The 15470-nt window shown below is 37.0% G+C and overlaps 1 protein-coding gene across 1 annotated transcript in view; it reads left to right on the forward strand.

Moving 5' to 3' along the window:
* Positions 1 to 6972: 6972 nt before the first annotated feature.
* The window catches only part of LOC134806165 (SPARC), a 34328-nt gene continuing 25830 nt past the window's right edge, over positions 6973 to 15470 (forward strand). The window contains exon 1 of the mRNA XM_063779455.1: positions 6973 to 7069. The gene's annotated coding sequence lies outside the window, so the exon portion shown is untranslated. The remainder of the gene's footprint in view (positions 7070 to 15470) is intronic.

The following is a 15470-nucleotide window of genomic DNA, read 5'->3' on the forward strand; positions in this document are numbered from 1 at the left end:
GTAAAATTTAAATAAGGTTATAAAACCACTGAGAAATACCTAACGAGCCGTCGAAGTTAAATCGGCAGGCATTAAACTACCCAAACTGTATAGACAGTACTCAACTGTTCTCGAACATTTGGCCATACTTCAAATTTAATTTGAGTACGGTATGACACTATGCAGTTTTCGGGCGAAAGTAGACGTTATGTCAGTTGCGTACGGTTCATATTTGAGAGCCTCTATGTACTTAGTGATTAGTTAATTCGCTGTAAATTCAAGTCTAATTAATATTACCATGTATATTCCCACTTTAAACTCTTATTAGCAATAATAGTTATAAGTTATGTGTGAAGAAAATGTCTACCTTATAAAATACAATGATTTTCGAGATATAATTTCCCCTTCTAAATATAAAGTGGAAATACATATGGTGATTTAAAATGAACTTATACCATAGCCTTATGATAAAACTGCCCTTGTAATACGTGAGTCGCTAATATCTACGCGTTTGTAAAAACGATGACTTAACGCAAGATAATGGAGCATAAAGCTTCTATAGGTGTTATTAACTCAGACGGTTAGTGAGTTGACATGGTTTAATATGTGTTTAAAGTTGCGATATTTATTTTTATTATGATCAGTCATTAAAAAATAATACTTAAACTAGGTTTTCTTCTAAATTAAAACGAACGCGCTATAAACCACCAACCATCTGAGTTAAGTGCTATAGCATTATTTGTATGCTCATTTACGTCAATATAATATTCACCTTTTGAACGCCAAGAACCCCAAAGGCGTTGTAAAAAGTGCCAGTGGTACCAAGAACGCTTACAAGTGCTGTTGCGTACGTTTTCAAATTAACCTTCAATGTTTATATTTGCTAGCTTACGCCAGAGATGATGTTGGCGTGTGCATTACGTTCTTGGGTTAGTCAGATGGCGTTCGACAGGCTAAAAAGTCTGTAAACGCAATTCAATTTCTCTCACAGTCAAATTCAATTGCACATTTTAGTTTATAGTATTAGAAGTGACAGTGGGTATAAGGTGTCCGGGTGACCGGGTCCCCGCGCGGGCAACATTAACACGCTTCGCATATCGCTTCTCTTATTATTTTCTTTAAGTAGTTAGATAGTAAATTAATAATAATTTCGGTCGGGCTCGCCCGCGTTAACTTTAATCACCGGATTTGTCGTAAAATGCATATTTATGCTCGATTTGATAGAGGTGCTCGCTCGGCTCAGCCCCTAAGGTTCCTCGGACTACATTTCGAACGAAGTTCACTGCGGGACAGTTCTTCAAGGATACCCACTACGCAGCTACATAGTTAATCTAGCTCGTGTGTGCTTAATTGACGAAACCTTACCTCAATTATATTTTGCATATTAGTCAATAACTGTAAATGTATGATGAAAAATTCAAATAACAGCATAGATTCTAAAGATGTGTACATATCTGGCAAATAGGCCGGTTTACGTGCGTCTTGCGTGCATTACATACTATAATGTGCGAATGGCGTATTGGCCAGGTCTGGACATATTAGCTTAACGTAGGCCAATTTAAGGGACGCAGTTATGCGTTAGAGAGAGCAAGCGATATTGCTCTAATTCCACCGTATAGCTGCGTCCTTTAGATTGGCCTACGTTAGCTCAATATGTGTTACTCGTCATTACAAAGTTAAATACACTTTTGAAAATTCTATGTTAATTTCAAGCTGTATGGATAAAAGTAGTATCGTCGGCATAGGGGCAAGTCCGGGCCAGTGCAGCGTGTATGTCACAGAGAATGTCTATTCCTTGTGCGTCTACTCGGCCGAATCTAGGGGAAGAGCTTCAAACGTGCTAGACTGCCTAGATCCGGCCCTGTGACGCTTTTACCAATGTTCCACTTCCATAAACGTGCTAAATTAAAAATATTCTTAAAACTGGTGGTGTTTTTAATTTAGCACGGTCATAAAGTCGCGCTTAATCGTTTTATGGGGTTAAAAACGCTCAACGCAGATGGCGCTACGGTGTAACTGTTCCAACAAAATTTCGTGAAGCCAAACGCTACACATTGGTTTGCTTTAAAAAAATACAACTCGGCCATGTAGCAAACTATATCACGTTTAATGCTATCAATCCGCGAGATACCGTATTTTTTTTTTTTCATCTGTAGCAAAAATGGAAATCTAATCTAATTTAGATTTTTGAAATTCACTGTAGGTTGGACAAAAAAACAATTGACTACAAATACCAATCTATCAATGGAAGTTCCTTAAAGCGCCCTCTATGGTGAGTAATTGTTGAACCGCAACAGTTTTTAACCCCCTTGTCACGGATGCTTCGGCGGTAGTTGCATAATTCCCATAAATAATGTTCAGTAATCGGGAATAGTAGCCTTTACTAACACGTTCGCGTTGTCTATAATAATGGGACTTATAAATATCGTCTATCCTAATGTAATTGTTCTCCTAATTTCGTTACTTAAAGTTTCTAAATATGTATAACCTATTTTAACCCTTACATGCATGAAGTATCAATACTCATGCTAAAACAACCAAATTCACTTTAAATAATTTATATCGTATATTCTTAAGTCACAGTCTTAATTTAAAGATAACTTGTATGGCACTTGTCTTATTTCAGTACAGATGTAATGCATAATTGTCTTCCATCGTATTTTCTCGGAAACGTTCGTATCTGTCATGCTAGTTCAGTCAACCTCAGTACTATTTGTACACTGACTGAAATAGCAAAAGAAGTTCGTCGAAAAAACGATGTAAAATAATTATTATACAGGGTGTCCCTAGCCATTGGACAAAGCCGAAATGTACAAATGCATTAGGGTATTTAGAACCAGTATACAAAGTATCATAACAATCGGTGTAGCGGTTACGAAGAAATTAACAAATTACGATTTTTTTACTTTGGAGCAACCTGTATGTGTAACTAGCTCCCGAGGTAATAAATAGTATGAAACCTTCTTTTTATATCTTTTGTTCTAATTAAAAAAATATTACTGTTAGAGCATTTCTGAGAAGTAACCCTACGTGGGATTTCAGGGTTTGTCCAATGGCTAAGGTCACGCTGTTTCGTCGCTGTATCACTACATCTGTATCGTTATTGATACTTCATGCATCTAAGAATTAAACCGGCTGAACATTGCATTAGGACAGACATATATGAAATAAGTAGATCACCCATAAGAAGTATATTGACTGATTGTTTCTACAATTCACAATTATTTTCTATGTGATATTCAAAGTAATGAAGTTATTTTTCGCGTCTATTCATATACGGTATTATTAACTTAGTTGAATACGAGTTATATAACACGAATTTGTCTTCTAGATGTAGATCTAGTTTATTATTTTATGATTTCAAACCGGCCCTATACGTTCTGTGGTAAAACGCACATATATAAATTAACTAGTCTCTTGTTTTAAGTATTAAAAAAGAATGTAAAAAATCAAAATTACATGACTCAAACATTTAGACAATGATCAAATACCATAGGTAAATGAAGTTGTGTCTATAGTTTATCAGTGACCGAATGACCGAGTCAAATTTAGATTTTTGTTTACTTTTTTAATTACGTAAAAAAGAGAATGAGTTTTAATTAGGGAACTATTATTTAAAAAGTGAAAACTTATACCTGTGCAATTCAACTCAGTTGATGTGTTTGTAGGGTATGGGCCCATTTTGTTTTCATACTGTATATTGACGTGGTTCAACTAATGTTATGGTCGAAATAATACGAGAACGGGTTTTCAAACTAACTTACGACCCTAAGTCTATTAAGACAAGTTTCAAAATGCACTGACTGTGGAAATAATATTAAAGATTTCGACCATAGACAGAAAATAATTATGAGGAGATTCCATAGATATAAATATCTTGATGTGACAATCATAGATCTATGGATGCTTTCGTTTATTGGTTTAATTTTACGAAAGCAAGTACAGTTAGTAGCACATATCTATAACAAAAAGTGAGTACAGTCGAGTTCAACATCTTTACAAGCCAAAGTTTCAAAAATATATATACACAACCCTTTATACTTGTCAGTGTCTCAGAGGCGTGTCAATATATTTAAAAGATGTTAATGAGCTCGACTGTAACAACACACTTAACTAACCAAATTGTATTTTATTTCCTTTCAATAAGGTTTAAAATGGCCAGTTAATTGTGTTGCCAATATAAACGTGTAGAAGTAACTGCTGTACGCTATACCGGATACCGCAAGGTACCGTGTACCTATGTATTTAGAATGAGCTCGCGTTTACGCGGAATATTACAGGGGTCTGCCGGCCGCGACAGAGACAACATATTTCAGCGGTCTCTTTCATACGACAGGGAACTGTGATATTTAATCATGATACAGCGGGTCTATATTTAAATCACATCAAGGCCTTCGGACTACGATGCAGAATGTAAAATCGGCACCATAAGTAACTGAGTACAGTCGAGTTAATAATATGTATACAAGCTTACGAACTCGACTGTAACTCAACGAGTTATTCAAAATTAGCTACACACGCTCTAAATCTTTTAGCAATAAATTTGTGTTCAGATAATTTTGGATACGTTGTCCGCTTGGCTAATTCCGATTTTATTATGCAGCGACTTGCACCGTTGAGACAGAAAGATAAAAACGAAATAATTATTGGTCTCTTTTGACAAAAGTTAATAGAAACTTTCGATATGCTTGTAAGTTATTTTTAATGTTTTTTTACTAAACAAATTGTGTATGTATTTCGCCCGCAGGCCCCTGGCTCTGATCATGAACTTATGTGTTACTGTTTTGTATATTTTTCATTTTGTACTGAATTGTGTAAATGTCAGATTGTGACATAGTTTCGGCTAGTGGTGGGGCCCGACATAACCCTTCTGATGCCCACGACCGATATAAACATTACATGTATGCAATAAGTAAGTAAGGGTTAGTATTAGATGGACAGAAAAGCAACTGGACGTGTATAGCGAATCAGTTATAATATAAGGGAACTTAGATTGTACAGTCGCCATCAGATATATCGGAGCGGCCAAGGTGTTCACAATATCTGAACACGCGCTCTAACGCCCTGACAATAGAGGCGTGTTCCGATATTTGTGAGCACCTTGGCCGCTCCGATATATCCGATGGCGACTGTATGTATGACAAGTTGCCTTTAAGACGGTTTGTTAAAAAGTCGGTAATGCGCATGTTACACCCTAAAAGCCAGCCAGCTTATAGTTGACCAGCAGGCGATCATTTCTTTGATACTCGTACATAAATAAAAATGGCCAGTTGTATTTCTGACCACTTGGTACCTATTTTACAAAACTGCAAGTTATTACTTTACAATTCTAAGCTGGTAACACTACGGGTTACTACGTCTACCTTTTTGCAAGGCACTTTCTGCCATCTGACAACTAATAGGGATAAGGAAAAAGATACCTTTCTCTGTCTCTCAGCAGAAAGTTTAGAGTTCGGCGAAAAGGTAGATGTAATAAGCATTTATTCGAGGTAAGCGCGTGTCCTTATCAATCGCTTCAGTGTTGCCAGTTTAGACTTGTAAATTTGTAACTTAAATATTTATAAGCTTGTAGTTTTCGCTGTTTATATCGGTCGCAGCGTTTAAGAGTCAATATCAGAGTTTTAGCCTTCTTCATTTCTTTGGACATATTTATGAGGAAGTGTTTTGACATTTTGATGATATTTTTAGTTGTCTGATTGAGGTCCCTGAATAGTCCCATACCACCAGAAATATCATTGAAGATAGATCCCACACTCTAGCATCATTAGAACGTCGGCGTCTAGTCAGCGCTATGGAAAATGGTATCGCCGCGCAGTTGCGCCAATGTTGCGTCGAGCAGCAGCCATAGAATTGACTAGACAGCGGCGCTCGGGAGACGCTAGTGTGGGGTGGCTCTGAAATGTAGAGACACTTGTACAAAAATTAGGCGATTGAAACTCCGTGATATTGACCCTTTAAGGGTTAAGGCCCCGTCGTGTTCCAAGCGACAGATTCCAAATCGTTAGCGTACCATTCTGTTCTATGTATTCATAGTATATTATATCGATCGAATTTGTTTTGGATTGTTCTAAATATTGTACAATATATATTATAGAGTCCTGGACCCCGTCTCAACCGTCGCTGGCGAATATAATAAAAATTCATAAGTACATTAATGTATGTCTCATTTGGTAAATATTACCTTAAACCACAGTATTTCCTATCCAATAGCCTAAACTTGAAATAAGTTAGAAATTACTTCGCCAAAGATTTTTTTTTTTTACGTCATTCACTTCATTTCACACTAAAACCGGTTCTACCTCCTACATTATTGGCACTGCTTTAAGTACAGTCAAGTGTAAAAATATCAGTGCACTCATCATACTCAAAAATATGTCCCATAGCTCTTATGTCAGCGAATTAACAGGTATCGGACATATTTTTGAGTAAGTTGTATGCACCCATATTTTTACACTTGACTGTACTTTACCGTAAAATTTGCAAAAACACTTGAACTAGTTTCATTTCATATTGGTGTCCACTTTACCGCCACGCCGCCATAATGTGTATTTTTTTAGATGAAATAAGTGACAATTGTTGAGGCATTAATTACAGATTCTATTGGGGCGCCTGAAATTGATTCCAGACCCAGAGAAAATAAGAAAAAAATATGTTGAGGGTTGTAACAAAACAGAAAATTCACCACTACTTTTCTTTATATTATATCTATAGGTAATGTGTTAGTTTAATTCCTGAAATTATGACGTTTAAAATAACACTTTCACACTCTGTGCTACCAAACACGCTACAGACGTAGCTTAGCCTGACTCTACCTACAGTCGACGATAAAAGCCTCTGTCATGAAGATTTTATATGCCTACATATAAATACAATAATACTGAATTACTTGTTTACAAAATTTATTAGGCCACACAACACACAAACGAGCACCTTCTTAGGCAGTTTTATATTTCAGCGCCCGCTGCACATATACGATACGAGTATACACAAACTCGCTCGGAACCGCCGCCGCGCCACCACCGCCGTCCGGTGCACAGCGTGGAAGCCAGTCGGAGCTCCACGGCCGCCGCACGAGGACGCCGCCAAAACGGTCAGTCTTTACTTTACTTTGTCGTTCAACTTTTTACAACTTTTCAATGATTAAAACAATGCCTCATTGTTAATGAATTATGTAGAAACTAGTTGTGATTGAGAGTTTTTAGAAAGTGTTCGATATTAACAAACTGAAATTTTTATCTCGACTGAACGTCTCAACTTAATTTGACTCCTGGCGGCTTAGCACGGTCGCGTTTTTATCCCTTGTCACCATGCCTGTCACGTTCTAACAAGTATGTAAGTGCGAAAGGGACGCGCATAGTGATAGTCGATAAAAATGGAACCGTGCTGAGCCCGCTGGAACCTAGTTTTAGCTTGAACAAAATCTAATTAACATTAAAATCGGAGCACATTTGTATAAATATGGCCGTTTATGTCTTGACCTGATAATATTTCTGTACAGGAAGCATGCGCCCAAGATAAGACGTAAAAATAAGTTCAATTTTTAATTACGTACGTAATTTTTAATTCAATGTAGTGAAAAATATTAATGAGAAGAGACCTTATTTATATTATGTGCTTATTTTGAATGAATTAGATTTACATTTACCGGTCTAACTAACTAAAAAAACACATTAGGCAAATCTGCGGTACAGTCGGTTAATACCCACCCCAGTAAACTAAGAATATTTTTACAAGTATTTCCTGACAACGATGAAAGTAAGAAAACAGGAGCACAAAATAAGTATTAATATTATCAGGAGTTAACGTTTTTTTAATTAGTTTTTTTGCGGTTTTTATAATCTTTTTCAAGAGCTTATTATTATCCATCTGGATAAAGTATTCATCGTACACAGTTAACTGCTCTTTTGTAAACCTTATCACAATGATATAAGGTCCACTGGGCGTCTATTAAGTGTGTTCCCTATTGTAAGTTTCATTTTACCAAACTATAGTCCAAACGCTCCCAACTGTAGTCCAAAACTAACTCGAGTACCTATCTTCGTTTAGGTGTGATTATTATTCGAATGTCGTATTTCTATGGCAACTATATAAATAAATATTTATACAAATGGAAGGAAAATCTTGGACAAATCCAAAAAGTACGCTGAAATTCATACTTAATTACATATTGAACGTGTGGACCATAGTTGTGCTACCTACTGGACTATAAGAGGTAGTTGGGTAGTTTTACGGCACTTGACATTTTAAAATAGGTATTGATTGATATCAATGTCTCTAATTTCGTACGATGATCTCCCATTGATCGGAGTACACGTTCAGCGGTCGAGTCCTGCACTTTTTTTGCCCTCTAAGGTTTATAGGAATCTGGAATGCCGCAAGCATCTGCCAAAGCGACTCTTACCGAACTGTTTCGAGAACACGCATAAATAAACTTTATTGCGTCTGAATAAGTTCTATAATTATACGACCTGTTATTGAACTTACGTCGTTTTAATGTTATTTCGATAAAGTGGTTTCGTCGGGATAATCTTTCGCGATCGTCAGCCATTGGCGATATAGGTAAAACCTCGTATTTAACTTGTTACTTTAGTCAGGGTATCACTATTCTAAACAAGGGACAAGGTTTTAATTTAAAATTTAACTTAGCAGCTCGACCAAAAGCAATTTGCACGATAGCAATAGTTATTTGTACAACAAGAGAGCAAAGTTTGATATTTCTTCGAGTGCTTATTTTGAGTCCCGTGCAAGCGAAAAATTCTATAATTGCTACTTAAAAACCGTGGGTAAAATGCCATTTTGCTCACTGTTTTTTAGTAGCTAAAGTACCCTTGAGGTGGAAAATTATTTATATTTCAGGCACTTAAATCCCTCACTAATCTCACTATACACTCAATACGTTTCGCTATAGTCGCTCGCTAATACGCTCAAGATTCTGTTCTTGAAAGCTAAAATGCAATGTGATAAAGCTTTATAGCTAGCTTTATCGCATTGCACCCATTTACGCGTAAAGTCGTATTTCTTTCTTAAAATCAGTAGGGTTTTATTTATATGCTGCTTTTAACTCGGGGGGTGGCAGAGACGTCATCTAGAAAACAGTAAGAAATTTTAAGTAATGTTTGCTAGATTAATTTTGCAAGCCAGGGCTAGAAACATTAGATATTCCAAGGCCCAAGTCTAATTACAAACGGGATTTGGACATTCCCCGTCCTCGGCTTAGCGAGTAGTACTTTACTTACTTTATAGTCATTTTCTGAAACTCAACTTTGTGAATTTAATATTGCTCTCAATAAAACATTTTAGCTGCCAGACGTCCATTCGCTAGAAAAACTTTAAATATTTTATGAGTACAAGTTAGATATGTTCATTTGATTTAAATGACAACATTCCTGATGTTTTAACCTTCTTGATGCCGATGACGCTTAAAGTTCGTCCGATCTCTGCAGTTTTGGTGCCAATTCTCTTCTAAACAACAAATAGTCGCATACTTGCACTCTGAAACAGACAGTCTAAATATTTATGTTGTGAGAAACATTTGGCTCGTGAACTACCAGTTTGTAAAACAGGTCTTTGTATTTTACTATACGTAGGCACACTTATTGACTTTTGACAGTTGTGATTTTTATATGTACCTATTTATTAATCTAAGGTTATTAGTAAACGGTCTGCTTCTTATACTTATAGCCACGTCAAATTAAGCCGAATTTGGGCAAGCTGCGGAAATAATTCGTGTAGTTTTGAAAATTGGTACAGGCATACCTTGTGGTGTCCAGATAAACATACTAAAAGTCCTCGAGGGTAGGGGGTGTGCTGGGGGTGTAGAGGGGGGTTGAAGGTACCTTTTTTCATATCTCGAATATCTGTACGAATAGCATTATAATTACTTCGTACAAAAGTTTTAACATAAAATTTACTACAAATTTGGTTATGTTTATTTTTACTCTGCAATCAATACTTTAGGAGCTACAGGCTGTTAAAGTTAAATGAGGGATAAAAAATAGACGGTTGAAGAAAACGTCGTATTATCATAATTGTTCATCATAAATAAAATTTTTAGTTTAGAATAAGCAAGCTAAACAACCTGCTGATAAAATATAAAAAAACCCGGCTAAGAGCATGTCGGGCCATGCTCAGTGTAGGGTTCCGTAGTTACCCGTCCGTCAAAATAGACTATTTGCGAAAACTCAAAAACTGCTGGACCAATTAGGTTCGCTATTTTTTCCCCTGAAAGTATTTACTAAGTTTTATTTTCACGATTTTTTCCATATTTTTTGGACGCATGGTTCAAATGTTAGGGGAACTAAAGTGGAAAACACAACCTTTTTCTTTCAGATCGATTATTTCCGAAAATATTAAGTTGATCAAAAAATGGTTCCCGAAGACCCCTATTCGTTTTGAAAGACCTATCCAACGACACCCCACACTATAGGGTGGAAGTGAAAAAAAAATTCATCCCCTCTTTAATGTAGGGCAGCCACCCTAAAAAAATATTTTCTCTAATTTATATTTTACGACTTTGTCAGCGTAACTGATTTATGTATTCGTGTCAAATTTAAACATGAAAACTAGAAAAAATATTTATTTATGGTGGCTGCCCTACATTAAAGTGGGGATGAAATTTTTTTTCGCTTTTACTCTATAGTGTGGGGTGTCGTTGGATAGGTCTTTTAAAACGAATAAGGGTCTTCAAGAACCATTTTTTGATCAACTTAATATGTTGGGAAATAATCGATCTGAAAGAAAAAAAGTTGTGTTTTACCCTTTAATTCCCCTAATTTTTGAACCATGGGTCCAAAAAATATGAATAAAATCGTGAAAATATAGCTTAGTAAAGACTTTCAAGGAAAAATATAGCGAACCTAATCGGTACAGCTGTTTTTGAGTTTTGGCAAATAGTCTATTTTGACAGACGGGTAACTACGGAACCCTACACTGAGCATGGTCCGACATGCTCATGGCCTATTTTTTTATAAATTATCAGCAGGTCGCTTAGCTTGCTTACTCTAAGCTAATTTTTTTATTTATGATGAATAATTACAAAAAAATTACATTTTTTAAACCGTCTATTTTTTATCACTTACTTAACTTTAACAGCCTGTAGCTCCTAAAGTATTGATCGCAGACTAAAAATAAACATACCGTAAAACGGGGTGAACAGAAATCGCGGGGTGAATAGAGAAATTTTGAACTTTTTCTTTCAAGTTGTTATATTTAAAAACGTACATCTCTAAAATTTGATTTTTTGGAATAGTAAGGTCTCGCCGAGGTAATAAATGAAGCCTGTCTGAACTTTGTTCTAGCGGTAAATGTTTTGACATTAACTAAGTAAAAGTTTTGCTAAGTTTTGTTAACCATTCAGTTTTGAAAAAGGAGTTCGTCAAGGCTGTATCCTATCGCCCATCCTATTCAATATATACGGTGAGTACATAGTGAGGCGTACATGCGATGGCTGGGGAGGAGGAATTGCCGTTGGTGGACGCAAAATTCACAATTTGCGTTATGCAGACGACACCACCTTACTAGCGTCAGATGAGATTGAGATGGCCACCTTATTGGATGGGATGGAACGCATAAGCGGAGAACTAGGGCTCTCTATAAATAGATCCAAGACGAAGATAATGGTCGTAAATCGCACAGGCAAGCTTGAGCTCACCGGAACACTTGACTTGGAGGTAGTTGACAACTTCACATACCTGGGCTCAAGCATTAGTAATAATGGCTCTTGCGAAGCTGAGGTGCGACGTCGAATCGGGATGGCAAAAGGAGCTATGGCGCAGCTACAAAAGATATGGAAGGACAGGAGCATCACCCTGAAAACCAAGACCAACCTTGTGCGCACTTTGGTGTTCTCCATATTCTTATATGGCGCAGAGACGTGGACCTTAAAGAAAGCCGACCGTGACCGCATTGATGCTTTTGAGATGTGGTGCTGGCGCAGGATGCTGGGGATTCCCTGGACAGCACATCGCACCAACGTATCGATTCTTCAGGAGCTCAAGATCCAGACGAGGCTTTCTACCACCTGCTGCCTGCGAAGGATTCTGGAGTACTTCGGACACATAGCCAGGAAAAGCAGCGATAATCTCGAAAAATTAGTGGTCACTGGCAAAGTGGAAGGAAACAGACCTAGGGGCAGAAGCCCGATACGTTGGACTGACCAGGTTCGCACCACCCTTGACACCACCGTACACGACGCTCTTCACGAGGCAGCAGATAGAAGTGTGTGGCGCCGAGTGGTCCACACAAAACTATTTCGACGAGATGGTCACGACCCTCAGCATTGAGGAAACCGACGCGAGGAGGAGGAGGAAGTAAAAGTTAGCTAACCTGGTAATATAGTATCTGTAGTACCTAAATAATAAATAATATCACTAATTTTCTCTATAATAAAGCATTTTTTTTTGCAAAAAAACAATAACAAGCAAATTTACGTGATAAAGGGGTCAGTAGACACGCATATGGGGTGAACAGTTACGCCATAGGGGGTGATTAGATACAACAAAGGGGTGTAACGACACGCCTTGGGGGTTAAAAGACACGAAAGAATAATTTTGTGTTAAATAGCTGTTTAACAGATATATATACCATTTGCCAATAGAGTATCCACATAATAATGACCAAATTCGATGCCTATATGACAGCTAAAACTTAATATTTCTATTCACCCCTTTCTTGTGTCTATCGACCCCGTTTTAAGGATATGGAGAAAACAGGTAGTTTTCTTTGATTTTCTCTGAATTGGGTAGGTAAAAATTTTTTTCACAAAGGAAAAATTGAAGAACTAACCAAGACTCAAAAAATGATATCAAAATGATTACTATTATCATTTGGATTATTGACGAAAATCGTCCTTGAAGTTGAAAATCGTGTCTTTTCACCCCGTTTTACGGTAACCAAATTTGTAGTAAATTTTATGTTAAAACTTTTATCCGAAGAAATTATAGTGCTATTCGTACAGATCTTCGAGGTATGAGCCAAAATATGAAAAAAGGTACCTACAACCCCCCTCTACACCCCACAAGACCACAAGGTATACCTGTACCAATTTTTAAAACTACACGAATTATTTCCGCAGATTTTTCTAATTTGCTTAGGCTATTATGCATATGTACTCTACATTACAGATACAATACAACCTAACCTATTAACTATTAGGTTTAACCTTGAAGTTAAGTACATGGAATGGCAAAAGCTAATTGCCCTAAAATTTAATTAGTCATTTTTAATTAAGCTTGCAAAAGGAATACCTATCAAATAACATATGAGAGAAATTGGATACACATAAAATTAATTATACCAACCTTGTTCCCACGACGATTCGCCTCAAAGTTTCAACAATTTGGTGAATTCATGAGGTAATATTAATTAAATATTAGTACACCTTTGAAGAATAATAAATAAAGGTATCGTGGAAAATTGACTATGCAGTTAGGGTTGCCAGATGGTCGGGATTTGGCGGGATTCTCCCGATTTTTAGCATGTGTTCCCGATTCCCGACAAAGTCACGTTATAAAACAATAATTTTAAGTTCCGAACTGTCGTCGAGCGAGCGAGTGACCCACGTCGAGCGTAGTGCCAATCATGTAAAATATAGTTGTTTTTTATACAATTACTTTAATTTGAATGTTTTTTTTTCCGACTTAAGTCCCAAAATCCCAAACAATTGATATTTTTTCCCGATAATAGCGCCTTTCGATCTGGCAACCCTATATGCAGTGGGGAATTCATTAAAAAGGCATGGGACAATCATACTCAAATAAAATTAGTTAAGTAGATGTATATTACGTCAAGTCTCCTGTGGGATATATACCTAAGTATTTGTCACAGCCAAATCTGTGCCGAGCCTACCAACTATATAGACTGAAAAAAGCCGTTAGCTAACTACGCTAAAGTAAAGACGGTGGGTCGGTCGGTAGCCTAAATTTGAAACTATGCAAAATCAAAACTAGAAATATTTGGTCCTATTCTTACGCGTTGACTCACATTGTTAAAGTGAACTTATTCAGATACTGACGCAACACCAATCTCTACAATAAACAAGTGCATCAAACGACCATCTGTTAGCTTTAATTAATATCGGCCATGGTAATGAAACCAATGAACCGAACAATGAAATTGTAGCGAATGCTCTACATTCTACATGTGCATTTAGGTCGCCTTGAGCAATTAAAATATATGGGCACATAAACATTCGTCGCATGATTGTTCGAGTTAGACCAAGCCAGAGTTGGGCAAAAATTAACTTGAATAAGAATAAGAATAAAAACAGAAATTTTATTCTTATTCAAATCGATTTGAATTAGAATTATTCTTGCACTAGTTATTTTAGAATAAAATTAAGGTGGAGTAAAGGCGAAATATGATTTTTAAGTCAAATGCCAGTTCAAAGTTAGCTTAACTAAAGTTTAGTATGCGGACTCTATAAACAAATATTGTAACGTGTGCTAGGGTTTAGGATCCATATATATTTACCCTAGGTACATATATCCATGTGTTGGTTATACCACGGTATATACATGTGTTATGATTTTAATTTTAATCCAATTTAGCGCCGGGTTTTATTGACACCGTGTGTAAATACGATCCGTAACACACGTTATTAACCGGCAGCAGAAACAAATCCTGATCAAATATTAGCAACAAACACATTCTAATACTAATACCGTCCGTATTGACACAGGGCACACGTAAACTATCGCACGAGGCACAATTTGGCCTTATTTGCTTAGGCCCGCTGAGACATATTATGTTTATTACCTACTGTCTTTCAGAAGCTATTTAGCTGTAAAATGTAGAACATTAGCAACAAACACATTCTAATAATGATACCGTCCGTATTGACAAAGGGCGCACGTAAACTATCGCGCAGGGTAATTTGGCCTTATTTGCTTAGGCCCCTAGCTTTAAGCCGGCCCGCGGCCCGCCAAGACATAAATTATGCTTATAACTGTCTGTTAGAAGCTTTGTAGCTGTAAAATGTAGAATATTAGCAACAAACACTTACTTCTAATACTAATAGACCGGGAGACAGTGACACATTTTACTGGGTCATTTGTACCAGTATGGCGGTTCGTCAGGGGTCTAAGTACGTAATGAAGGAAATAAAAATGATGGTCATAGCGCTGGTACCGGCGGCCCAATCGCGTGGGCGTTAGTCGAACGTGTCGGATAAAATACGAGTGTCGAACGATTTGTTCCACAAAAATCCTCGTATTTTCCGATAGTCCATAAAAAAGAAGTAGGCGGTAGCGTAATGCCATACTTCTCCGGTGTGACTTACAGCCCGCCACTTACTGACCGCCACTTACTTACTGAGGCAAACACATTAAGACCATCATTTTTCTTTCCTTCATTACATACTTAGACCCCTGACGAACCGCCATACTGGTACAAATGACCCAGTAAAATGTGTCACTGTCTCCCGGTCTATAATACCGTCCGCCGTATTGACATAGGGCGCACGTATTTAAACTATCACGCAGAGCAATTTGGCC

This window comes from Cydia splendana, chromosome 2 (assembly GCF_910591565.1).
Source record: "Cydia splendana chromosome 2, ilCydSple1.2, whole genome shotgun sequence".
NCBI classification, from domain to species: domain Eukaryota; kingdom Metazoa; phylum Arthropoda; class Insecta; order Lepidoptera; family Tortricidae; genus Cydia; species Cydia splendana.